Source organism: Lagopus leucura, unplaced genomic scaffold, assembly GCF_019238085.1.
Source record: "Lagopus leucura isolate 7727_CA_CO unplaced genomic scaffold, USGS_WTPT01 Super-Scaffold_100012, whole genome shotgun sequence".
NCBI lineage: Eukaryota > Metazoa > Chordata > Aves > Galliformes > Phasianidae > Lagopus > Lagopus leucura.
Window position 1 is genome coordinate 17,507,808 of NW_024962267.1, and position 27,111 is coordinate 17,534,918.

Here is a 27,111-nt window from a genome sequence, read left to right on the forward strand (position 1 = left end):
TGCTTTGTGCAGGGGAGAGAGAGGGCACAGAATTCAAACACGAAAATTCACACTGTTACCTCATCTAACACTGAAAACAGGATGGTAAATAGCATACAGCATTTGCAAACAGGAACCATTTATTTACAGTCAGAAGTAGCCTGATAAAGACAGGCACGCAGCTGATAGCTTGCTGACTGGGTTTTCTGTGCTGTTCCAGTGTATTCAGGTGTTTAAGAGTACTGTTATCCGTGGGTAAAATAAATCCCAAGACTTAACTGACTTCAAAACACACAAGCAGTCACACTACGCCGCATTTCTTTAACACATATGGACACTTAAAGCATAGAATAAGCTGATGTGCCCCCCCAAAGGTAAGAATACTCTCATCCTAGTGTAAGCAAGGAGGGTTGAGTTGTCAGGATGTCTAGAGAAGCACCGTGTTTGAGCACACTGTCCTGCCATACAGCTCTACAGCCCAGCTGCACAGCTCTTCTGCACTGCCTCACACAATTCTGGGTACCAGTGAATCACCAGCAACCTTTGAAATCACTAGGAATCCATTCTCATCAAACATTCAGTCATAAAACCTACTTAAAAAATCCATACGAGTTCCACGTTCTTGTATGAATCTGAGCTCTCTGTCTAAGGAGATCACAGTGATACAGCAAGTCAGGGCAGCAGTCACAAGTAAATTAGGACTTCAGCACTTCTGGCTGTTTAGAAGTAGCGCTGGGTCTCCTTTGGGACAGTAACTTTCTTTTTAACCTTCTAAACTCTCTTTCTAGCTATTTCTCTTCTCAGCCTGGCTCCTGCATTTCCAAAGCAAAGGAAAATCCTTGCATCTTTCACTCCAGCTTGCAGAAGCAACGCAGCCGAAGCCTCCTGCACCACTTAGTGTCAGACTGCAACCAGCAAAGAAAAGCTGAAGGTTTGGTCACTAATGGCACCTCCTGATGACATGAAGTGGTGCTATGCAGCCATGAGCGACACACCTCTTAAAATGACATTAAGAGGAAATCTCAAGCACTGTGGCAATGACTAGGTGTGCTGATAGCCCTCATCTCCCATAAAAGCCCTTACAAGCCTCAGTGGGAATACTAACGTTGACAAACAACCAGGAGTTACTGCGTTCTTCTTTGAACGTTTCAGAGCACACAGGACACAACGCAGGGGAGGCAGCCCCCAATAGAAGAGTGTATTAAATAAAGGATCGTCTGTAAATACATCCTTCTGCCATATTAATGGGTTCAGAGCATTGATACCTATTTCTCAGAAAGCTCTGATTTGAAAGCTTGGCTTTTCATTGAAAAGGAGCTTAAAAACAAAAACAATAATAATTATCTTATACAGAAAAGAGCCCAGATTAGTTATAGAGATGATCTGTCTGTATGATATTCTTATGATCCCCCAAAAAAACCCACAGCCATTCAGCATCTGCTAGCAATTCTGCTCGGGGGAAAAAGTGGGACTCAGAAGCACACTTGAAAACATGATTACTGATGATTTCTCCGTGTCATCCTAGCTACACAGGATTATCTAATCCACAATGGCCCAGATTTTGATTAAAAATAACATCTAACAAGCCATGGAAAATGAAGAAATCTACCCTGATAGCTTCCAAAACACTTGCACATGACTCCAAATAGTGCCACTATCAGCTGGTGCCCCTGAACACCTGCTGCTGGCATCACTTCTGCTTTTTAGAGCATCTGCTCATGACAACACCTAACAAATTTTCTACTTGATCCAAGAAACTTTGACGCATTCTTGTCTATCAGGCACCACCTCACTCTAAAAATATTTCTAATAGTTTCAATTTGTGGAGAGATACAGCAAACATGGAAGGTGGACCGACTTCCTCACCACTGAATAACGGCTGTCATACCTGCTGCCTGCCCCCCAAAACCTGGAGAAATGCCCCAAACCACAACGTTTCTCATAGGTGACAGGATTCAAGTCTACAGGTCTGTTTGTGCAACCAGGCACTAAGAAACCTGAGTAACAGTATCAAAGTTGGGCTCTTGCAGCTGTTAAACAGCCATAAACTCCAAGTTCAGGACCACGCTTCACTTTATTTTGCTCAGCTCCTCCCATTCTGTCAGATCTAAACTCTGTCCCCTCCTACCTCCCTTCCCCACTTTCTATTGCATGGTTCTTTATGCAGTCCTTGGCACGTGTAAATCAGCACAGATGTATTGGCTACACTGAATTAACAAACGCAGATTCATTCTGTGCTTCTGCGCCCTCTCTTAGCAAGAACAATGCCTGGAAAGACCTAATAAACCCTGGTACGTGTTAAGCAAACGAAGCACAAACGCAATCAATAAACAAAAGAGTTACTGTATAATGAACTCATCATCATAAAGTCATCATCTCCTTTTAATTTACAGCGCCGAAAGTGGGTGATAAAGTTAAACAATAAACAGGAGGAGCAAGGCGGGGATCTCCAGCTACGCAGATGAGCAGGCAAAGGAAGGCAGGCACAAGAGGGCTTTCTCCTCCTTTGTGCAACATGAGGAGCCTTCCTGCTGGGCCCTGCCAAGGACAGACAGCGGCCAGAACAACACATCCACCAGTGGGCTTTATTTCTCCTGCAAAGAACAAAGCCAAGGGCTGCTGAAGATGCATGAACAAGCACTGCTTACAGCAGCATGTACTTTAAATATCCTATAGAGGAGAGTATTTCTGCCTGGTAACACAATTTTTGTGTGAGGCCAGAAAATGATTAATCCAAACCCAGCCCTGCAGCGCGGAATGGAGCTGCATGGCCTGCAAATGTCTCCTGTGGGCTCCCATACTGCTCCAAGGCACAGAGCTCCAAAAGGGGATTTGGAAGCATGTGCCCTGCCAGCTCTCTCCAGGAAACGAGGGGCAGGTGATGGTGCAAGGCTTCCTGCAAGCTGCCAAGAGCCACGCGTCAGTCTCACCATCCTCCGTTTTGGCACCAGGGCTGCAGCTGGTGCTCTGAGCAAAGGAGCAGCTCCAAGGCCTTTTGCCAGTTGATCCCAAGTGAATAAAATCTTATCCTCCTTATTGGAGCTACTCTTCTGGCTTAAAAGCAGTATGATGTTGTCACCCAAGTTCTATGAAAATAAAGCAGCGAGCGCGCTCAGCACTGACTTCTGTCATTATTTTGCTTATTGTGTGGAGAGCTGCCAAATGATTGTGGGGAACTTACATCTGCATATTATTAAAATTCTATTAAATGCTTATTTATCCAGGGACTGGAATCAGAAATGTATTATCCATTTTATCTGCTATTTTCTGGCTTCCATTAGCCAGGAGATGAAGCAGAACGATTACCACGTACTCTGGTAACCTACCTTACAATGCCAACAGCAGAGCAGTGACACATACAGGACTCAGGCAGCCATGAAACACCAACCTCTTCTACTTCCACAGAGGCATGGAGAGATGCAGCACGTGCAATTTATACTTGCTCTGCTATGTTCAAAAAGGGCTAAATTGAAAGCACTTGCACTAAGTTTGAGTGGGGTCAGTGAAAATACGTTACCAGCTGCCAGAAGCTTCAGACACAAATGGACAGTAGCTCTGCACATATATCATCAACTGGTTACACTGGAGATGAAAGAACTTCTTTTCATCCACCTGCCAAAAGGGCATTTTCTTCAGCTGCTTTTTTCTTACGTACAGTAAAATCCCCCACGGTTTGTTATCTAACTCCTAAAGCGGATTCAATCGCCAAAACATGCTCACATCCTGCTCTGTACCCTTAAGTGCAAATAACTCGTGTGTTGATATGCAGTGGGAGCTGCTGGCAATTACTTTGCAGTTCAATCCAGTTCTAAAATAGTTATAAAATCGGTTATAAAACTGCTACTTTTCTTGAGGGTTACAAATTAAAAGCTTCTTTCTGGTCCCGAGAAGCCAGCTGCCAGACTGAACTGGAGGGAGGCATGAAGAGATGGAAAAGAACTAGCTTTATGGTGGACAGAGAAACAGAAAGGATTTAGTTCAGGTAACTGTTAGGAACACCCACTGTAACAACCTCAGAAGCAAAACAGAAGACACCTTACACGGTGACTGCCCCCTAACGAAGCAGCTGCCTCTTACACAACACCACATACTGGGTGTTCTCTGCACGTACATATCATGCAGTGCTTATTAATGACACTTACTTTCCAAGGTCAGCCTCCATTACAGCCAAAGCATCTCTGCATGCTGACAGTGCTGCAGCTTTGCCATTATCACCCAGATGATAGGGATTTGTTGTCAGGTACCGTATCACCCTCAAAACACTGTCAACATTTGAGATGCTGCTTGTGAAAATGGCTTTGGCCTGGAGATTTCATGCCAAACCAAGTCTTTGGATCTCTTAGCAAAGTAAATTGCTCACGAACCACTGGGAAAGCACTATAGGTCCGTCATTAATAAGCTATGTCTTAAGGGTAATGAGAACTGTGTGCTTTAGGAGACAATAGCTCATCCATCATCAATCAAGATTTGAAGTTTTTATACAGATGATTTAAGAAGAGTCCAACTGTGTAAAATTGAAATGTCACGTTTGTATTGGGAGAAAGGGGCAGCTTGATAATGGAAATGAGAGTTTTAACCTTCTCCATTTCAGCTCAATGACCATATTGAGAAGCTCACGGATGTGGAATCTGTGTACCAGCTAGAAGCCCCGCACAGCCTTCGATCTCAATTACACAATTTCAAGTAAAGATTACTTGGGTCATTAGCTAGAAGTCAGTTTCAAGACTCGACAGCAACAGCAAAATATTCTTTATTTCTACCACAAGCACTCAATGTTATGTACGGGCTGCGAGTCCGTATGTCCAACTGCTCAATAACTAAGAACACCGGCTGTAGCAAACGGAGCATAAATCTTCAAAATCTGTCTTGCTCCCTAAGTGAGAATGAGCAATTTCAGTACTTCTCACTATGGATGGGCTACCTTTTCACCATTTCATCGCTACAGTGCGTGAGGATGGATCTGCATGGTCCTTGTGAGTCATTTAACTACTTCATTAAAGGACAACAGGCTCTGGCCAAGCCATCTTTAGCAATTTCACCAAAGAGTTTCATTAACAGCTAAAGTCACATTAAACTAACTCAAAGAGGACATGAGACCTGCTCAGATAATTCCTGACTTTGTACGTGTCCGAGTTCCTCCTCTGCCCTACCTTATTAATTTTAAGGCATCATTTAACACGATATTTATCTTACTTTGTAAAAAAGAAATAGCGCTGCAAGTTCTTCCAGCCCTTTGGGGTAAACACGCCAGATTTAAAATACACTTTCCATGCCTACCCCATCTGCAGAGAACCACAAGCACCATGTAACTCAGCATCAGGCTAATGGGTCCCATTTTTCCTTGTGCTCCGAGCAGCTACTGAGAACACAGGGCACATAAAACACATCCACGTGGCCCCAAGAGCTTCAATGTATGGAGAAAGCCATCCAGAACGGAAGACAGTAGAAAGAAACAGCTAAACGAAATAAGTACCAGAAAAACATCCTATCTATCTGAAAGGAGAGAAAACAGATATAAACTCAACTTAAGATGTGCTGCTTTTCACAAGAAACAGTCCTGTGTAAAATACCTTACTAAACATACCTGGCTTCTGCTAAGGTAGAGAGTACGTCTCCATAATCCAGTTAGACCGAGTTGTACTAGCAGCTGCTCAATTAAATGCATTTTGCAATGATCAGGGCCTATTTAGACCTCAATTCCCCCAAAATGTTTAAGCTCAGGTTTAAACTGATATCATCTCCTTCACCTCCATTTCTAGTGGAGTTTTCCTACTCGTGCAGTTGTTACTCCACCTTGGTAAAGGAGAATAAAAGGATGCACTGACCAGCCAGCACAACTTTCCTTAACCACGTACCTTAACCACGCCATCAGTAACGCAGTACCCTTGATTTTAACTAACTAGGAGGGAAGCATAAAGCTGTACGATCAGCCTTAGGTCTGGCATTTCCTCCTCAGATGTTATCCGCAGAAGCAGCAGGAGCTGTTTACGATGTTACCCACCTCATCTGTTTGGTTCCATTCACATCACTGACTTCTGAAAGCTGTTTGACCCTCCTGACTTTGCAGGTGAGGAGCTTTACCGTAACACATAGACTCTGTTACAGGGATATTAATTTTCAGAAGATGATAACTGCATCACTTTTTTTGTGAAGTCAAATTTTACTCCTGGTGTTAGCAGCCAACTGCTTGATTTACTGCTTTCTCAATCTAATTTTCGGGGAGGACAGGTAGATTAACAGGTATAAAACATAACGCTGTAATGATAGGGCTTCCTGTGGTGTCACCAAACCAGAAGCACTGCAGACAGCGAGATGAGGGGTCACCACACAGTGTGCTGCATGAGCGAGAGCAGAGGCTGGAGTGGGTGATTCCTGGATGCCCCTTGCAACCTGAATATTTCTGCCATTCCATGACTACCTACCTCCTACTACACAGTCCTTACAGTGTTCTACATGCAAACTGGTGAAAAAGCACATTCACGATACAAAACACCCATGAAGAATAAGCCACGTATTTAAAAGCATGTCACCTACGTGTGTCAAGAGGTGCTTCAGCCACAACTCAAAAGGTTCAAAACCTGCTGATCCCAAATAATCCTCCCTACCCTTGTTCCTCAGCAGAAAGCCAGCAGAAGGGGAGATGATGTACAGTGTGCTGGGTGCACCTGCAGGCCACAGAGCAGACTGGTATCCCCGACGCCTTGTTTAGAGGCTCTGACAGATACTGCAGTACTGGCATTTATTTCTGCTGTCTGATCAGCTTTAACAGCGAGCATCCTATGCGGTACCATCTACTGCAATGACCCAAGGCAGCTGTCCCAAGGCTTGCCTTACAGTCTTTCATGACACAGACTTGGCTTTGTGTCAGGCATCCTCCAAATCTCTCAATGAAGACTGAACAGACCCCAGTGCTGCTGCTTCTGCACTGTGGAAATGTCACCCGTGCCCAGAGGTTGCACACATCTACATCAGCTCCTTCATCTGTCACACCGATCAGATGCTGCAATGGTGCAGCATCAACGCACAGCCAGGCCACTCCTGTCTCACTGCATTGGTTCCACAGTCATTCTCCCTCAGAGCTTGCACTGCCAATGAAGCATTTCTCCAGATGGGTAGTTTCTGCTCCTGTGGGGCAGTCTGAAAAAATGTGGGGCAGTGATGAGAACCTTCCATTTCAGAACAGAGAACGTACTAGCTGGTGCTTAGAGCATCATCTTTCATTTAGCATCAACTGTGTGAACCAAATTTGAGAAATAGCACTCAAAACACTTTTATTTTTCTTCCCTAAACTTTTTACAAAATTCACTCCATGAAACGCTCATTTCTTCACCCAGGATACGGACCCATACCTTGACTGATTCACTTCTGTGCTGCCAAGACAGACAAGCATTTAAATGCCTCTCCTTGGCAGCACACTTGATATATAATATTTTGATCAAACCTGAAATGTTTCATGCCTGCTAATGGCAGCTCTCAATTTATCTTTCCCATCTGCAGTGATATGTAACAGGGAGACTGCCGTGTCCCTGTTCTCCTGCAATCAGCTCATTGTAGGAGGTATCGTGCGACCCAGTGTTCCATGATGGTTCGTATGCCACTGCTGCATCCTTCCCAAGCGTTCCTTTCATGTGGGAAGCCAAGCAGCAGCATGAACAGAAACCTCATCAGAGCCAGGGGCATCTGACCGCAGCAGGGTTTCCCTGCAGCACCCCTGGAAGCTTCAACTCCAGCATTATTTGGCAGTATATTTTTTTTATTCTTTTCACGCAGCCAGACAAATTCAAGAAGCCTGCTTTCTATCCCAAGCACATCTGGCACTCAGGCCGCACGCTTGGCAAACAGACTGATGGCCTTCTGTCTTGGAGTGCGAGCGCCTCAAGTACATCCTGATTGGCATCAGCGTGCAGAAATTCCTTCTCCCTTCAATAAAATAGTTAAGATCTGGATGCAGTGGTAATTTCTACCATTTACTGAAAGGCTGTAAAGAATTACTGGCTCCACAGAGCCCTTCTCTTTCAAAACTGTCATAATGTGGCTTGGAATACGCTGGGAAGGGTGCCCAGAGCTGCGTCCAGCTGCATCCTGCGCTTCAGTACAAGCATTTGCATACGGGCTGGTAATTGGCATGCAGTTAGTTGGATGCCAGATACAGCAATTGCATAACCCAGCTCATCTTTTTTTTTCTGGGCCAGAAAGAGTCTCTGTTTGCTGAGTTTAAAATCTCTATATGGGATCTGCTCAAGAACGGTCACACACTACCAGGCCATGTGGTCAACTTGTCCTGAGATATTGCACCAACTCTCTGAAGAGGAATTTCAGTGGAAAGCTGTCTGAGATGGGAAGTACCCATGACTTTCCCTGGCTTTGCTGTGCTGATGGTGTGTGCATGACAAACTGCCAGCCCTCCTCCTGCACAGGGGCTGCCCAGCAGCTCCAGCACAGCTCCTGGGAGCAGAGGGCTGGGACTGCTTGCCCTCTCGCCACTGTGGCTGGAGACAGCCAAAAGGGCCTGTAAACTGAGGAACAGCCTACATGATTATTCTAATTAACATTCCTTGTCAGTTAACGAGTTTGCTAAGGTCTGAACCCCCTACCATCCCAACTTGCTTAGTGCTTCTTTTTCTCCCATTTTCTTCCACAATTGCTAAGAGGCCACTGTCAGTACTGCTTCTTGCTTTTGCACACACACTATATTCAGGCTTGGAACCTGATGGGATGTTGGAGAACCTGCTCATGCTGCTAAGCACTGACACCGTGGGCACACAGCCAAAGCATGTTTGCTAACTGTTCACCAGCCCCAAGTCTCACATGTTCTGCAACCATCGCATCTGGCCACAGATCACTTGGTTACACCCAAGTTCTGCATGCCTAATAAAATATAAGAAACAGTGTCACCAAATAAACCGTGGCTATCGCAAAAAAAAAAAAAAATTAAAAATCCAGAGTTCATATTAACTTTAAGATATTAACCTCAGACCAGATACTTATGGGGGCAAATGATCACCTTAATCACGCCTATGCAACCAATTGGGTCAGCGGGCACTAGAGCAACAGCCACAAGGTAGTAAGCACAAGGCACAGCTCAGGGTTGCTCTATTAACTTTTGGGTTGTTTTTTTGTTTTTTTGTTTTTTGTTTTTTTTTTTTTTAGGACCACCATATCTCTCCTCAATCGTTCTCTAGTTCTTCTGCTTGCTGTTAAATAAGAGTCCTTCTCACCTCCCACCAGTCTTCATTTCATGAAGGCCTCCTCCTACCTCTCTTTCTTAAAAACTACCATGAAAACATCCTCTTTTTTCCTTTCTTTCCAGCAATACTGTGACCAACGCAGCCGCAAACATTCCCACCACACACCTCCTTCATTTCCCCAGCAGATGACCTGCTCTGAACCCAATCTGCTCTCCATTACAGCACAGTAGACCAAGAATGTCCCCTTGGCCTGGACTGACTTGAGACTGCAGTGAGCTGTGCGCCCCATGCACGCAGGACATCTCTGCTCACTGCACGGTGGGCAGATTTTGCCCTGTATCTGTGCAACCTCGGCAGTAACAAGGGGAACCTTCATTGTCATAGCTGGTAGAAGAACACTCTTCCCAGAAGAAGGATGCTTTTGCCTCCAGCATTTCACCACTGTGCCATTAAACTAGCCCCAACATTTTTCTATCGGCAGTCAGTGATAGTGCACAGTTTGTCCTTGTCTGCATTCTAGCTAAACTGTGTTTGGCACTGATTAATGATATCTATTTCAATGAGATCATTTTTAATAATGTAGACAACAGGAGGGAAATGTAAGCACCCAGACCCACCAATCCTGTCGTTACAGCTGCTATCCTCAGTATTAAGGACAAGTCTTAATATTTTTTCGCCCAGGAGCTTCCCAGCACATGAACAGATGATGTACTGAGTGCAAAGTAGCTGAGGGCAGAACAAAGCAGCTGCTTTCCCAGCGTCAGGGCTGGGCTCCACTGCATTCAAGCTTGACTCTTTGCACTCTGCACTGCCCATGCTTAGTTTTGTGGCTTTTCTCACCATTGCCTCTTAAGGTCAATCCATCATCATCCACACAACTGATAAGTAAATAAATTAGTAGAACAGATATCCTGAATGATTATTTCTTTCTGAGTGCTGTGGCCCAGAACTACACAAATGTTAACAAAGGGACATGGTTGTTGATCTGATGAAATACTGGGGAGGGAAAACAACATACTCCTGAATTTTGTAACTTCTTCTTTGGCTCTAGTAGCTTGTTTTCCCCCTTTGCTTGAGCTTCAAAACTTCTTGCTCAAATAGCATAAAAAGTCAGGGTAAGGCTGCAGAAGTGATATACCTGGCTGTTCTTGGTCTTCAAAGGCTACAAAACATCTGTTGGATGGCAAGAGCAATTAATTAGTGAAACTGAAAAGATGGTCTGTTTTTCACAAAGGCTTGGATGAAGCAGAGGAGGGGGAGACAACTCCAGGAAAGTCAAGCCTCACGAAGGCCTGCGAGCTGTGTGCCTCTGGGCAAATTCCCAAGGCTAAAATCTCAATGAATAAAATGGTTTTTAATTCCACGGGATTTCTAATTACAGCTCAGAGAAGGTAATGAGATGTGACGTAAATGTTTAAATGAAAAATAACTAAAATGAAAAGCCTGTCAAAGTTACCAGCCAGTCCCTCAGACCCACAGCAGGGACCGCCCTGCTGGGCAGCCTGGGGTGGCCAGGCAGGGTCCTATGGCATGCCCAGTGCTGATGTACCTCCCAAATCACCTCCCTTGTTAGGCAACTAATGAAGAAGGCCTTCTCTTTCAGTGCACCTCTAAGTCTAACTAATTTTGGTGGTTACAACACACTGCATCCTCCTATTTTCATGGGAAAAAAAATATATATCCATCTTCCCATCCCAAATGTTTCAGGTCACGTTCCACTGGGTGAGGAAGACAGTGAAAATCCAACTGCAGACATGAAAGGAGTTGAGTAAAAGCCATCACTGATCTAAGAGCTGCTGTTTTCCTGGCACACTTTTTAGTGAGGATTCCCACTCCTGCACATGAGGGGCCTTCCGCAAAGCACTGCAAAGCACCTCTGGCCAAAGTCAGGGGAGAAACAGGCAAGAGTAGTGAGGCTGAACACTGTGGTCTCAGCAAATGTACTGCAGGGCGTTATGCCTGATCATTCTGTCACTAGCTTTCTTATTTTTGCTTGTGGGAAGATCTTATCCTTCCCTTTTCCCCGCTTTATATCATTTGAGAACTAACCTCTCACAAAAAGCTCCTACGAGCAATCCACGCATCAGATGGACCCATGTGGATCAACAGTCCCCTGAGCCCCGACACCTCTTCAGACACAAGCACCTGCAGAGAAACCAAGCCCACGGCAAACTGATGGCACAGCACTGCTGCCATCTCCTTAGGTGTGGATAATGCATCCCCACTGCAGGGCAGCTGGGGAAAAAAAGCTTCAGAAAAGATTAAAGGTTGGTGGTCTGGGCTGAACCTTTAGCACAAATCACAGTCTGCATAAAACCATCTTGCAAACAGCAAGAGGGGAAATTCCTAGAGCGTGTAATATGCAGGAACCTCGCAGATTGTACCAGAATGAGAGGCACAAAGGCACATCCGAGTGACCTCTGGAAAGCATGCTGCTGTACATGCACAGTTGGCAAAGACTGGTTACTCTCAGATGAATGAGACCAACATCTGCTTACAAGCACAGTGGCATTCTAGACTCAGTGGGGTACGTATACTGCAATGCTTTGCAGTTTTTAATGCTAGGTTGTTTTTTCACTCAGAAGCTGCCTGGTGCTTCCCAGGGGAATTCAGGATTGCTCAGAACAGTAAAAGGAATTCCAGAAAGCAACAACCAATATTTCTCCACCCCCCCTTCCCCAGGGCTTAACATTGATCTGATGAGAATCACGTTCTTTTCACTGCAGCTCAGGAACAGTACAGCATTGCTGTGCAGATCAGAACCAAAGCAGAGAACATGCAGAAGCAGAAGGGCAGCATCTTCAACGCAGCCATGACTCCCACAAGGCTGCCTCATGTAAGGCTGTCTCCAAGGGGACAGGCTGGACAGCTGGTGAAGCAGGAGTTGACCAGAATGGGAATCTGGATAACAATCTCAGCCCAGGTTTGTCCCTCCTCCAGCCTGTAAAGCACCCCACCTGAGTGACAGCACAGCCAGAGCTGCCTCAAAGCTTGCTCCTTCCCACAGTGTGAAGAGATAGGAGACAGCACCCTGACAAGTGCTGGCAGACAGTCAAGAACAGGGATAAAGCACCCAGGGCTCCAGAAGGCACTCTGAGATCTCTGCATTCACACATTTACTGCTCTGGGTTGCAAAACCCAACTACCACTCCAAGCAGGTGCCAGCATCACCAGGACCCACGGCAGCAGCACTGACACTTCTCTTTGAGACTGCTGCTCTTAGTCTGCTTCTGAGTTTCGGAAGAAGGAACTGAAGTCCAAACAAACCCGAACCTGAACTTTTCTTTGCATTTTCCTAAATCTGACAAGAGACGAGATCTGGTTCAACAAAGAAACAGCTGCTACAGCACCAGCTGCTCCTCCCAAGTCCAATACACGCCATACCAGACACGTAATCCAACAGGCTGACCTCTCAGAGCGCTGCCCAGCTCACCGTGCACCACACAGCGCGTTGGTAGCTGCTTCTTACTCAGGATCCAAACCCTCTGTTCTACTTCTCTGGCACAGCAGGCAGACATCAGAAGCGCTGGCAGCATCTCTTTCGCAGCGTGCCCTGCTGGGACTTAAACTTGTCTCCTTCGAAAGGGCAGCGCCAGCAGGCTGCACCCCACTCTGCAAATGAAACCTACCATATGGCACATGGATACTTGGAAGGAGCTTAAAGCAACCACAGCTCTGTGAGAACGTGCAGGTACTGACTGCACTCATTTCTGAGAAGGCAGAAGGAAAACACAGCCACGCATCATATACACAGGAGAACAACCTACGCTGATAAAACAACCACCTTTAAGTACACATTTACAACTGTTTTTTACTGTTGTGATTCTGATTCCCTTTCAGGAGCGATTAACCTTTCCCAGCATATGAAATGCTTCTTGACAGTCAAGAATAAGCAGGAGACTGAATGTGTCTCACAGCTTAAAAAAAAAAAAAAAAAAAAAAAAATAATTAAAAAAAATCAGATGCTTCTGTTCAGCCATGGGGTTCTTCTACGTTTTCTCTTTAAACACATAACTCAGTTTTGTATTTACTTTGTTAATTAAAAATGAGATTTATTAAATTTGTAACTTAAAAATCCAATAAAGAAGAAGCCACGATAGGCAAAAGCATTTCCCTTGGTGTAAGTGTAACGGAAGCCTATCAGTTTGCTACGAGCACAGATACACAAACTGACTGTGCCTATGAGAAAATGATAAAAACCACCCTGCTGACGGAGAAAAGTTTTGCTTATCAGCAGCATGTGCCATGATTGCCACGTAGTACAGAACCACCCTCCAGACAGGCAAATTCAAGGATGAGATCTTTTCCCTCTGAGGTCCTCTTCCAACGCTGTGTTATTATCCCAGTAACAACTATCTCTGAAATTAATTCAGTGCAAGCACCCCGGATGCAGAGAAAAGGGAGTAGATAGCACTCTATACATAAGGGATACCAAAACACAATGCTCTTTTCCTCTGTTTTTTTTCCAATAACGTTGAATTGTTCATTAAATAACCAATGCTCTTTGCCTGTGCACGTAAGGCACTGCACTAAAAGAAACCCTGAAGAGAAATGGTGCAGACCTACCCTGAGCTTCAGCATGCTAAGGGGCTACAGCGAGGACTTGTCCAGGAGGAGCTCTTTGGAGGAGCACTGTGGACTAAGCAGGATGGGATGGGATGCTAACAAGTATTTCTTTTGTGCTCCTCCCTTGCTGCTTGAAAAATACTCAAGAAAGAGAGAGGAATCTAACTTCTAATCTTGCAGAAGAAAGTGCCAGCTTAAGAACTTTCTGCTTGTTCATCCATTGTGCAATTCATCTTCTGCCTGCAAATCACTGAACTGCAAAAAGTCCAGCATGCATAAGTCAGTGCCCTTGTAACTAGAACACATTCGATGTTCTTAAATGCTACTGTATGAGCAGTACAGTAGCATGAGCAGGAATCCAAAGCCTGGCCTAATTATACAAATCATTACAATAAATATTTAGGACTGCATATAGCATTTACATGGTTCTAAGTGGTAGAAGACGTTTGTCTTTGTATTACCAAATGCATCTAAAGGCCAATAAATGAGGCAACTCATTTAAAGGCCAATAAAACTCACCATGGCCAATCAAAATACTTTGTCAGTTTTTTTTAAATAATCAAGGCTTTTAGGAAAACAAATTAATACCCAAACTGTCATTCCTCAACTGTTTCTTAGCCAAGATAACTTAGTGACTCAACTCCCAGACTGGCAATTAGAAATTGGCAAAGTACTTGATTGATACAACAGCAGTACTTAAATTAATGGAGCAGATAACGCCTATAATCAAGGAGAAAAACCTAGAAAGGGTGTAGGTAGCATGTTATTACACCACAAAAGAGTTGATTTGTTTTCATTTCAGTCGTGTCTCAGTATGTTTACTAAATGTGCTTCCTTTTATAGGGACTTCCATCTCTTTATGCAGCAGTTTCCATTAAAATGCTAACTTAGTTAACGATAAATCCCAGACAGACTGCAAGCTTAAGGGGTGTGAAACCTGCAGAAACTTTCAGTTGCTTCACCCTAAATGCCATTGCTGGCTAGCTGAGGGCAATTTGCTGGCAGACCTGAATTTCAGAGACGTTCAAATCTGCTGTGGGCAGAAAATGAACTGATTGACTCCTCTAGAAATTGGACCCTTCTCTCGGTGACTTCAAATTCTGCTCTCAAGTGTTCCTGACAACTCAGCACACCCACTGATCTCCATAAGCACGCAGTGTTATCATTTAAGGAGAACTTTAAAACCACGCCTGCTGACCCACTCTTCTCAGGGATGGGAACTTGCAATAGATGCTGGCAGAGCCGTGGGCTCTTGCTGGGGAATATTTCAGCACTTACTGTAACTGGCCTTTTGCCAGCTTCCCACAGGGAACGCGGGGCTAACTGGAAGATAAGTCACCAGGCCCTGTCACTTCATATTTCTCCCTCACTCGCAGGACCATCATCCTTCAAAAGTCCATTTCCAGCTGAGCTATCAGAGGAGAATGAAAAATCATTCTTTTAAAAAGTCTCAGCAAGTAAAAAAGATAAATGGGTTTGGTTTAATTTAAAAGCTGTTGAAAATGTAAAATGACACAAGAAGACAGGTCCTAGCTCATTTAGGACAGCAGCCTATTGTGCACACTTAAATGCCCAACTTTGGTACATGCAGGCAAGTGGTCTTCTCCAAAGCTTTGCTCCTGCTTGGGATTCACATTGTGGAGATAACCTTGCTATAGATACGATGTCCTTTGCTCCAGTACTGTTACAGCTCCACTTTCTTGTCTTGCCAAGCTCTCGAGGGGCATGCAGCAGCAAATGCAAGGCACCTGTCAGAGTGCCAGGGGTTGTCATTAAAGACAACTGGAGAAAACACAACAACACAAAGCACTTACTGCTGGGAACCTCAGCTAAGAACTCTCCACTTTAAGATGCCACTACATCTGTAACAAAAGGACCAGATGAAACATTTAGACGTTGCAGTTTCGCTGCCTCCATAAGCCGTAAGATCAGCTCCTGGGTTTACTATAAACCTGCCAATAAACTAATAATCTCTGCCTCATTCCTAGACTGAATGCCACTGCTCAACTCCCCCCCTACGCTTCACAATCCCCATTAAAAGTTCAAAGGATGCAAATTCATACCTGTACCAACAGCATGTAAACCAAGCATGTCACATAAACTTATAAAGTCAAATGTCACGCTTCTTTTTATTTATTTCCAGAAGCATAAACAGCAACAAATTTCCCAAAAAAAAGAAACTAGAAAAGAGTAGTTGTGTGGGCATTGGAAATACTCTGCTTTTGTATTACACAGACAGGAGAAACCCTAAGCTTTCAAACTCTACCACTCTCCCCTCCCTGTAATCCAGGCAGATGATATGACCAACATACTGTAGAAATCTCATTAGCTATTTGATTCATTTTGCTTTTTCTCCTGCCATTCTTTAGCTATAAGAGGCCAGCTAAGAGCCACAGCATCCCGTAGTTTTGCCCTGCAGCTCACCTCCTGTCTCTGCAAACACCCCAATGACTGAGGCACCCAGGAGGTACAAACTAGCGCAGCAGCACCGCTGTGTGCAAGCTCCATACTTGGCAGAAGCTCCCTTCCCCTCTACAGGTGCACAGCATTAGCTGCAAAAGGCTGAAATAAAATCTGACCCACCCAAAGCACATCACAGAAACTGGAATCTATAATGCAATCAATAAGGAGAGAAGAAGCTCCCCTTCCCAACAGCAGCGCTCTCATCTCTCCAGGCAGGTGCTGCCGCTTTTCCTCGCAGACGCACCACGAGAACGAAGCTCCCATTGATTCCTATGGGCTACTGGATCAAACACTGTACCTACTTATGTATGACCAAAGGTTCTTAGGTAATAAAGTGAAGCAAAACAAAACTCAAAAAAAACCACAAAATGTCCTCTTTCTCCCTCATAAACACACACTTAGCAAACAGCCCGGGGAGACCCGAAATCCATTCCCCCAAGCACCACCTAAGCCAGCACATTTGGAACAGGAAAGCTACAGCTGCAGTATTTGTCAGTCTAAGGCTTTTTCTTAAGACTATTTTGAGCAGATTTTCAAAGTGTCTCTCCAGAACACAAACTGAGGGGCCATCCACTTGCAATAGGTACATAAAAAGGCCACAGGTTTGCAATGAGATCATGAGAAGATGACACTGAAAAGCCTAAGAAGTGTCGTTCCCATGTGGGATTTCCTTCTTCCTCTACAATTCAGACAACTTTGAACTCCGAAGCAATTACAGTGGCCTCCTGACACATCAGGAGTGCCACAAGAATCAATGGCACACAGGAAGGAAGCCTTCTCCTCACCATCCAGACTGAAAACAAAGCTATCTTGCCAAGTTTAATCCGCACGTGATGTAAAGCATTTCCTAAAGCTATGGCTGACTAACATAAATAAAGCTGGTTGTAATTGGCACAGTTTTAATTTCTTGATTAATCAGAGGCATAAGTAATCACAGCTGGCACGCTGATTTTGCCCTTTCTTGAGGACTCACCATAGGAAAGGTAGCAACACAAGAAGCAAGAAACTTCCTGCAGCTCAGGAAGAGGTGAAGCAGCTGAAGCATTCAAGGAACCAGATGTTCTTGCAAGTACTTGTCAGACTGAGCTGAAGCCATCTGCTCTCGGTGCTTTGCCACTTGGAAGATGCGATATTGCACTCTCAATTTGCTCTCTTGATATCACTGCTTCTAATTGAGGTTTCTGCTCCTCTGAGGGCCTGGGGTGTTAAGTTTCTTCCAGAAATGATGCCCTCATTAAGTAATGACATTTTCTCATGTAAAACATAATTTAAAGAAAATAGCACAAAGACCCCTATCACAGCCTCCACCCCCACCTGCCCCAGAGCTGGTATCACTGGTGGAACTGGATGGAGATCATAGAATAGAATCATAGAATCACCAAGGTTGGAAAAGACCTTCAAGATCATCCAGTCCAACCGTTCACCTATTCCCAATAGCTCCCACTAAACCATGTCCCTCAACACAACATCCAGCCTTTCCTTGAACACCCCCAGGCTCGGTGACTCCACCACCTCCCTGGGCATCCATTCCAGTGCCTGACCACCCTTTCTGAAAAGTAATACTTCCTAAACAAGATGGTACAGTGGCAGTAACAGAATGGCTTTATCTCCAAACATCGCTGCAAGCTTTTGCTCTGCACTTAACAGTTGACAGCAGGTTTGCTACACCACAACTGGGAAGTGCTGCACTTAGGCTCACAAAGCCTAGAGGGTTATTTTAAGGCTTCCTGCTCTGTGTCCAGGCCACCCTCAAGCACTTGCAGCTGCCAGAGCTGGAGCCTGTTATCTTGTACCAGATTCCTCTTTCCCAGGGACTCCTCACGGGACATAACAGCCCAGGGCAGCCCTGCCCCATACCTCTGTGTTGGGGCTGAGGATTAGCACCAGACACAGGGCCTTTGGGGAGGCTGCTGGGGCTGCCACCAGCTCCCCCAGAGGTCATCAGCACAAAGCCTTAATCAAAGCACCTCAGAAAGCAGGGGGACCTGCATGCCTTTCCTTTCCTGGTGCAGGAGCCTCTGCGTGGCTGAGGGTCACACTGCAGTCTGAAAAGCCACGCTGATTTGCTAACTGATTCACCCAACTCTGCCTTACAGCTTTTTCTGTGCCTTTCAAGCACATTTTTGCCTTCCCACGCCCCTCTCTGTGACAGCTCACATGCTTCCAGGCTACCACTCAGGAAGACGATGCTCAGTGAGGATAAATGTCAACTGCCCTTTAGAGATGTTTGTAATACAGCAGCTTTCCTGCTGGCTGTTCCCCATATCTGTTCCAGAAGTGGACTCTGACTCAGCTCAGCATTACATGATACCTGCTCACATCAGAGCTCTGAGCACAATTTACTGTTACCTTTTCCAGTGTGATATGCTTCGAACAGTGCTTTTGATTTCTGTTACCTTCACAATTGAATGGGCTATGCAAAATACCTGCCAACCTAATGGCTCATAAAATAGCTTTTCTAGAGAAGTTCATGGTTCATCATGACTGAAAGCAAGGAGCTCCTGCTCTGCATGCCTGCAGCTCCATCCGCTGGGCTTCACAAAAGGATTTTTCAGAAGCTGGATGCTGGAAACCCATTCCTATCAATTCATTCCCTAAGAGCTGTCTCTGGGTTAACTTCAAGTATATCAGGACAAAGAACCGACACTTGTGAAGTCTGTATCGTGGCCTAACGGGCTTAAAGACTGGGAAATTCTTCCTACTGCACTTCTTCTGTGGCCAGTTGATTCTGTGAACTCCAGTTACAGCTGTGCCAGGCATTACTTTTCCAAATCTAAGCAAAGAAACAAGCTAAGCTTTTGCTGCTGCAACATTCACAGTTCTACACAGTCATTCATGCAAAATTGAAGACCTTCCAAACACAAATTCCTTTTGAGCTGGAGAAGCTCTACCAACATGAAGCATTTTGTAATATTCCCCGCTGCCACCCTGTTTCTACAATGGCAGGCTTCCTTCCTTTGTAGTGTCTTCATAACAAGCCAAAACAAAACCACAGCACGTCAGGACTAGAAGTGTCGCCCATGTAGTGAAAACATGCCGCTGTTCCCACATGAGTGCATGTTGTTTCTAAGAGCTTTGATGACATGGTGTCAGAAATAAACCAGCAGAGAGATTGTTCCTGTCAAGTAATCACAAATACCTAATTTTAGTGCTGCGGGATGTTTCAGCTCTAACAAGTCCCCGGACCAGCGGGAGTGAAAGCTGCGCCACCGGAGAGAAAGCTGCAAAGTTCAAGACAAAGCTGCCATCTCAGGAGAGCCGAGGCCGCCTGCAGATAGGGCAGAGCATCAGAACTGCAGCTCCCTGACAGTCAAGAGGCTGATGAACATCCATTGAAAGTATTAAGTGTGCACTGTGCCTAACTGCAGCTTTCTCTAGGAAGTGAGTTGGGGAGTGCTGTGGTAAAAGCCAAAGACCTAGCGATATGAAAGTAAGTTTTCTGAATGTTTGTAGAATTTAGCAGAATCCTGACAATAAAAAAAGAAGAGACACAGGCTTGGACCTGATGGCCTGACTGAGGCCCCCAGGCTCCAGTGGTGTGCCATGGTTTGCAGGGCCCCAAGGAAAGCAGTCATTTCCATCACCACGCAGTCTGCATGCTCACTTCTCCTGGCAAAAAGAAGCACGCCTGGGATGAACTCCTCATTAACTTCTTCAATGTTACATCACATAACATTCAATCCAACAAATCACTGACATGGCAAACCCTTTGAGATGACTAATTCCTGAAATCAATTATACTACTGGAGAGGAAAAAAGGATTTAGGAAACTTTTAACTCTTAAAAGAGAATGCCTCTCCTAAATCAAAAAATTGCGGAGGTAAACGCAAAAAGCTTACATGAACAACAGCTGAGAAAAGCAGAAGCAGCCCAAGGGAGAGGCATAATAACACCTACACCCATGAGCTTCGATGCTTGGGGAGAAGCACAGAGGCCTAGATTCTGTCTCAGAAACACCACCCCAAAACCCTGGCAGATCAAGTGCAGTATAAAAATAGTAAGACAGAAAAAAAACACCAAGACATCCACAGTTTACGAGCTGATAAGTCTCAGCGCACTACATGATGTTATGATGTGGAATATCAATAACCAAAAAGCACAAAACCATAACATGAGACCACCCAGAGGCCAGACATACTGCTCTTGCTGGCCTTTTCCCCTCACTGTAAACTGCACAGAAAGCTGGGCTCATTTGTAGTCAAAAAGTTATAATGCTGTAATGCAATGAAAAACACAGCAGAGACAGCAGAGCAACTAAGTCCTAAGCTGCATCAAGCGAGGATTTACTCCAATGCAACAGCTGCAGGCACAGAAACAAAGGAAAGAAGCTTCTTACCTTCAGAAGGTATCGGGGATCTCTAGCAAAATCCCCTCTTTTCCTCCACTGCCAACCCTTAAACGAGCTCTGGGAAGGGGTGGATCCTGGCTTCACCTCTTCTGGTCACTCAGAGCATTGCCTGCACCTGAGCTTCCCTGGGTTGGCCCTGCCTTCCCACCAGGTGCTCAATCATTGCTTCAGGCTGTAACTCAGCACTGCCACTACACAAGTGAATTTTTTAATAAGTACAGCTGATAGCTGGCATTTTAATTACCCACCAGCCCAGCAATTCATCAGCAGTGTACAATGCGAGGTACATCTCTGGTACTACTGCAGTACAAATAAAGAAATTGCTGTATATTTCTGGATGCTTTATAGCAAAACCAGCAAAGTTCTATCAAATCGACACCTCTATACACCTGTACAGCCAGGCACTGCTCAGTGCTGACTGCTGGATCCCACAGCACAGGACCAGACAGCAGGGAGCTTCACACAAACACTTCAGAGGATCTGGCCCAAGACTTCAACCAGTGCAGGAAGCGTATCTGATGGCATTCCCAGAATATCCTGACTGGACGTACTATGGACACACTAGCAAGAACTAAGGATCTTCTCCTGTTTTACTACTACCAACACTGTGTAATCACATATGGTACAACTGACTTAAAAACCCTGGAAGATGTAGCCTTTCTCAAAGTCCCCACAAACTCCAGCGGTACAGCATGAGGTCCAAGGAAAGGGAGATTATTTACCATTATATCATTATCATCGTGTATTTACATGCTTGTTTGAGAAATCCTGCTGCACTCACACAATGCCAAAAATAGTCTGTTAATTCTATTTGCCTGTTACTGTTTTCTATGCTAACTCGTTTGGCTAATGAAATATTTCCACTGCACAGGACTGAACTGCTGCAGGACTGAGATAAATCTTTCAATGATATTTTGATTTGGAATTAAATCATCAGCATTATCTGGCCTAGTCTCCTCAGCCATTAAGCAAAGAGATGTTGTTTCCGATCAGCAAACAACCCGGCTGTAGAGCTATGAGAGACAAAACATGCAAAATCAGTCCTTTCGTAACCATACTGTGTGAAAACTACAAGACCTGTTTTCAGAGGAGTTGCAATTTTGAAGTCTGACTTCATTGTCTTTTAAGACGAAAGTCAAAAATTCAAATTCCTCTGGCAGAAAGATCTCTTTCTTACATCACTTAAAGCATTTCACTTCAAAAAATGTAAATATTTCTTTTTGATTTGCCCCCAGAAAAATTCAATATATATAATGAACAAAAATATTCCAAGCTAAATGTATTTTTAAAATGAGAAGCTGAAACAGTACATCATCAAAACCATCTCAGGAGAGTCGGGAAATCCCACAAGTTACTTCTGCTGAAGCATCTTCCTTCGTCAAAGCATTTTGGCTCTGATGGAGGCACCTCCTGCCCCTGACAGTGGTTCATGCTTGCAGCTCTGCCAACCAGGTCTCACTTAGACGTGTCCAAGCAATACGAAAGTCCATGGGACAAGCTCTGAGGGTCTGTCCTTCCATCAGCTAGACTAAAAACATCCTCCAGAGCATAATGAAGAACAGATGAATACGCACAAAAGAGGTAACTTCTGAAACATACTGCTGTAAACTAAATACTAAATATATTACTTAACTAGAGAAAGATTTCCTATTGTTACTAGTTCTTCAGTATGCAAAATGTCTTGCATAACGCTGCCGTGTATGACATCTGAAATAAATATAGGTTATACATTTTCATCATGTCCAGAACTAATTCTAATTAATATCTTGTCTCTGAATATGCAGAATCTAAGAAGAAAACACGCATTATCTAGGGAAACTAAAAATAGGCCTCCCCAGGCAATAGTACAGTTGCGCTGTCAGAGAGCTCCCTCCTGCCCTGAGATCCCACCAACTGAATGTGATGATGAACGAGATATTAGCAGATGCACAGCAGTAGCAAAGATGACTGAAGTAAATCATATTCAAAGAGAGACAACTCCTTTTTCAGATTATGGGATCAACTGGAACTATATAAAGAGCCCAGAAACGTTTACCTCATCGCCTTCACAAGAAAAGTCATGAGAGAGCTTTCCACAGCATTTAAGAAAAGGGATGACAGTACGGAGTGAGAAATTCCTATTTTCAAGATGTTGTTTGGGATATTTACCTGAAATTTTTGCATCTTTGCAAGGTTAGGTACATTCACTCAGGGTAAATTCCAAGTCACTAGTTACCAGTAATACACAACAATTTGGCTCAGTAAGGTTTCACATTTTCAAGAAGCTACCATTTTCAGAACATTACTACGTCTTCATTATCCCTGAAGCAAGGAGAAAAGCCAAAATAGCTGTCAAGACATCTGAGAAGAGTTCCTAATGTGATGATGCCTTTTGGGCCCTAATAAATTGCAGAGCAACTTGTTCTCCCTACCAGTAAATTCATCTCCATGTTAGGAAGAGAAGAACTGCAGCCCCCACACCGGACAGCTGTAGTCACCTGAGAGCCCTGCCAGCAATTCCTGCTCCCCGAACGGGTGACTGGAACCCTTCCACCAAAGGAGGCTGGCTAATGGACAGCACACTTCCTGGGTGAATTCTAAAGTGAAAAATCACACAGAAAATCATGACACCTTCAGAATTCATGAGCAGCTTCCGTACCCTTCCCAGTGTAAAACCGGTAATACAGCCTCCTGAAGAAAACACAGTGGAAAGTGATGTGCATATTTATGATAGTCCACACCAATTGGGCACTTGCAGGAGGCTGCCAACTTGTCTACCGGGTGCCCAAACCAGCCCAGCCTGCCCCTCAGCACAGCGAAGGGCTGGTGCCTAGGGACAGGAGGGGGCCTGGCTTCTCCTCCAGCACCCAGCAGCCACGGCAGATGTCTGTGTGACACCAGGCCTGTCTGCCTGCCCAATTGCCTGCTGTCCGTGAGCTTGACCAAGACCCCCTGTCTGGTAAAATGGACAGAGCAGCAAATTCCCCTTTACAGGATACTGCAGTGCCACAGACATTAACAACTATGAGATCCTCTGTCTGCCTTACATTAAAAATAAAAATACAACATGTGCTCTTCCTGAGAAGTGAGGTGTGACCTCCTGCCTGCGAGGCTCCCATCTTGTACCCTTTGTCAGATGTGCAGGGTTTGCTCCCTGGGGCCAAGGAGAACAAGGAGCATCATCCTAACCTCAACTCACAGAGCACATTCTGGCTGCAGAAAGGCTGCACCACAGGCTGCTGAAGATCTGGAAGAAGAAGTATGCTTTGCTGCGTATGGGACAGGGAGGAGGAACAAAATCTGTCCGCAGTTCTTCATGAAGCCCTTGGTTATCTATATACCAAGCACCTACTAATTATTTATTGTTTCCATTCTGGAAGCGCACATCACAGTGGCTCTGGGGAAGATCTTTCATCTTCAGTGTTGTATATTCCTCTGAGGACAGGGGCTTTAGTACCGCAGTGTCTTGAGACCTCGGAGCTCCCACAAGTGCAACAGAGGTTCAGCACTAAAACAGAATTATTAAGTGATCTGATTAACTTGCAAGCTGGCTGACTGGCTAAACAACTAACGTGCACCTTGGCTCCTTCCCCCCCAAAGAGTTCTTGCTTTCTTCAGTTCCCTAAGAAACAGCTTTATTCATACTCGCATTGTTCTGGGAAGGCAAATGTGATTGCTTTAATATAACATTAGTGTTATGAAGTTGTGATTAAAGCTAACTACCGTCACAGGAAAATCACTGCTTTTTTTTCCTCTTCTTTTTTTTTTTTTTTTTTAATATGCTGATGACTTGTCTGAGCACGCAACCTATAAAGGATGCCACTGAGAGCTATTTTAGAAACTTCACTTCTGTTTACCTTCAGTTAAAGGGCTTATCAAATTTTAACTCTCAAAGCACAAAAAGCAGCCGTTGCCTTTCAAAAGCAGCATACAAGCTGGTTATTTCCCAATACGAAAAAGAGAGCTAATGCACCTCTTGCACATCCAGCTAACAAGCAGTATCCCCTGCCATACAAGCACCCTGCGTTTTGCACAGCTTTTCTCTAAGGCTGATTTCCACCTCAAAGCAGCTGCAGCCTGATAGAGGCACAGGCATTCTGTTTGTGAAGACGTCCTTCCAAGAAGTGTGGAAATGCACTTATTTACTGCAGCAAGAGGTAACGAAATAAAAACACACAAGAAATTATTGCTTTTATAAAGCAGGATTTAAATCAGCACTGTTGTGTTTCATAGTACACCCTACTCCTTTCCACACTTAGCAGGTTTTTTATTTAGTTGGAGGCTTTCATCTCTTTGTTGTGTGTTTGTTTTTCTTTTTTAAAGAACGATGACTGATTCATAGTTCTCAGTATTCCGATTCAATGATTCAGTCCAAAAATAAAGGAACTCCCCTTGGGAATTTCAAAACTTCTTCTTCTTTATTTGAAGACAATATCTCTATCTACCCTTCAGGCTACAGTTGGAAATTAATGCTTCTGTTTTTCTTTCCCTGCTTCTCACAGGAGAAATGAACCAACACTCCTAACAGTGTAAATCCAAAATGTTTTTATTAGTATTATAATCAAGCCTATGAATAAACAAAAGAAAGAAGGAAGGGAGGAAAGGAGGAAGAAGAGTGCTAGAGAGGTATTATCTTCAATTAAAAGTGGTTAAGTATGCAATCACTGGGCTAACAGGAAATTTGGAAACAGGAATAACTTCCAAACAGGTCGACAAAGAATATATGTGATTAAATAAAAATTGCTGCTTATACAGTATGTGTATTACTTATTACACCATTGACTGGACAACCTGTAATTATACCTTACTGAGTGTTTTGATTGTTTTCACTTTGGTGCTGTACACAAGAAATCCCCTGCTGTTTTAGCACAAGAGCAAGAATAATCAGTAACAGAACAATGAAGAAAAAAAAACCAACAAAAAACTGGAAAGAAGAAAAGCTACCCCAGCTAAAAGAAAGACACCTCCCATACAAAACCCCAAACATCTGCAGTCTGGTTGCTGCAGCTCAGTACATCCGCTGCATTAGTAAAAGCCTGGCGCTTCAGAAATCTGCTCCTGCATTCACTGTATTTACCAACACTGCTTGGTAATACAAGACGTTAGGGGAAGTGAAGTCACTTACAAAATCCCACTATTTATTTCCTCTTCTGCTGCCTTACCAGAGCCTTCCTAGCCACGCAGATGAAGAACACTGTATGTGCCACGACAGCATGCACACCAGGAACAACTGACACTGCAGCTCGAGTACTGAGGAGAAGGTTTGGATACTGAGAGAAGAGCTGGAGATTGCGCAGCTGCAGGCTGTTTTTCCCCACCTCCAACCAACCCCATAAGCAAAGACCCAGAGGGTGACCCTCAAAAGGAAGAAGCACCTGCAGTTAAGTTTAATCATCAGATAGACACGTTTGAATGTCACAGTCAGGAATGGAAGAGCAGGACAATACATCCAGCTGGCTAAAGGCTCTGTGCTCCAGGAGGTGCAGCTCTGCATGGTGACCGCTGCACACCCTACACAGCTGCACAAATCCAGCCACAAGAGCTTCAGCAACATCTGGCTGAAAGCACAGCTACTGCTTCTCAGGTCAGGGATGTGACATCACAGGCCTTGGAATTACTGGCCCAAGGATTAAAAATGACAAGAGCTGCAGCATTCTATGCAAACAAACCATTTCACAGTGGCAGTAGCAGAGCAGAGAACTTCTTTGGGCAGTAAACACTGGATAGCAGCTGGTCTGTCTGGCTTGCTTTCTGCTTCTTCCAGGCTCAGCAGCTGCCAAGGAACTCTGCTTTCTTTCTGGTTGACAAAAATGACATTTCATACACAGGAAGAAAAACCCACAGCTTCTGGAATGGGCTGTTTCTCCTTACAGCACACTGACCATCTCAAGTGGAAGTGGTAGGCAGCACTCCTCCCAGGCCACTCAGCACAAGGCTGGGTGTCTGAACTGCGACCACGGTGCGACGGACAGAACCAAGCCCAGGACAGCGGCTGTGGGACTGAAACCACATACAGAGTGAAACTGAGAAGGGAATTAAGACGCACGCAGCAGAACTGCACACACCTACGGTGTCTGTGGAAACACGGCATCCCAGGAAGCACAGAAAGTATAAAAAGCTGCAAACCAATAGGTATTAGGAGCTAAGCTTCCATGTCAGCAAGACGAAGGATCGCAGCATACAGATACATAAAGAACCAGCGTAAAGAATCAGAAACCCTATGTAAATATTTATTAGCATACTTCAGCCTGGATGGACTGGAAAAAGACAACACAAATTTAGAAACCTACTTCAGATGGCAGAACACAAAGTCCTCTCAACAGCGTTCTGAAATGGGAAATGTTTTTCCTTCCCAAAGGCATTCTGCATCAATAACTGTAATTCACCAACAAAGTAAGCAAACAGAAGCAGGGATGTCACAGACCTAACGCGTCTTCTTCAAACACTTGTAACCAACTGGTATAGCAGCATTGTACTTTACGAGGTCTGCTTGTCTCGCAAAGGCTACATGAGGTCTACTTTCCTACTGCTCACAAAGGTTGCACTACTATACCTACGCAGACCCAGTACTTCTATCTTCTGTACTCA

The 27,111-nt window shown here is 44.5% G+C and overlaps 1 protein-coding gene across 5 annotated transcripts in view; it reads right to left on the reverse strand.

The window, feature by feature from the left end:
• Window positions 1–27,111, reverse strand: part of ERBB4 (erb-b2 receptor tyrosine kinase 4) — a 503,190-nt gene that overhangs the window by 178,345 nt on the left and 297,734 nt on the right. The window lies entirely within an intron of this gene.